The 569-nt window shown below is 68.5% G+C and overlaps 1 protein-coding gene across 2 annotated transcripts in view; it reads right to left on the minus strand.

The window, feature by feature from the left end:
* Positions 1 to 207, minus strand: part of TMEM45B (transmembrane protein 45B) — a 70,302-nt gene extending 70,095 nt beyond the window's left edge. For both annotated transcript variants that reach the window (XM_004714195.2, XM_045295571.1), the window contains exon 1: positions 144 to 207. The gene's annotated coding sequence lies outside the window, so the exon portion shown is untranslated. The remainder of the gene's footprint in view (positions 1 to 143) is intronic.
* Between the last annotated feature and the right edge of the window lie 362 nt (positions 208 to 569).

Genomic DNA, 569 nt, shown 5'->3' on the forward strand with positions numbered 1-569 from the left:
GGCGGCTGGGAGCACGGAGGTTTCTCCCTGGCAGTCGCCGCGCGGGGTGTTCCCGGGGGGTTCCGAGCCCGGGTCCAGCGATCACGCCCCAGGGGGCTCCCGCGCCCTCCCTCCGCCGAACCCCATCCCGGGAGCGGTCTTACCTGAGTGGCACCTCGGGCTGTCCTGGGACGCAGCGGCGCCGAGTGCGCGCGGGCAGCCGGGCAGGTACGGCTGGGTCGGCAGGCTCCTCCCCCGGAACCCTTCTCAGCCCGGCGCCGACTCCCCGCCTCCCCAGAGGCCGGCACGTCCCTCCCTGCACCGCCCTGACGCTCCTGCTGGACGGCCGGGAGTCCAGGGCACTCCCTTCGGTGCGTGCTCCAGCCGAAACCAGTGCTCCTGGGTGCTCAGAGGCCCACTCGCTGGGTGCGAAGACATCAGCATGTTTCCGAGCCTAGCAAACCACCATGAAGAAGTCCGGGAAATGAATATTGAAGCCCTGCAGCTCAGGGAGGCACAAGTGGTACCAACACATCAAACCTACTGAGCTGCCTTCTCGCTGCGACTCCTGGGGGTCAATGTGGAGCTGC

This window comes from Echinops telfairi, unplaced genomic scaffold (assembly GCF_000313985.2).
Source record: "Echinops telfairi isolate 266 unplaced genomic scaffold, ASM31398v2 ScPeMD7_5592;HRSCAF=6446, whole genome shotgun sequence".
NCBI lineage: Eukaryota > Metazoa > Chordata > Mammalia > Afrosoricida > Tenrecidae > Echinops > Echinops telfairi.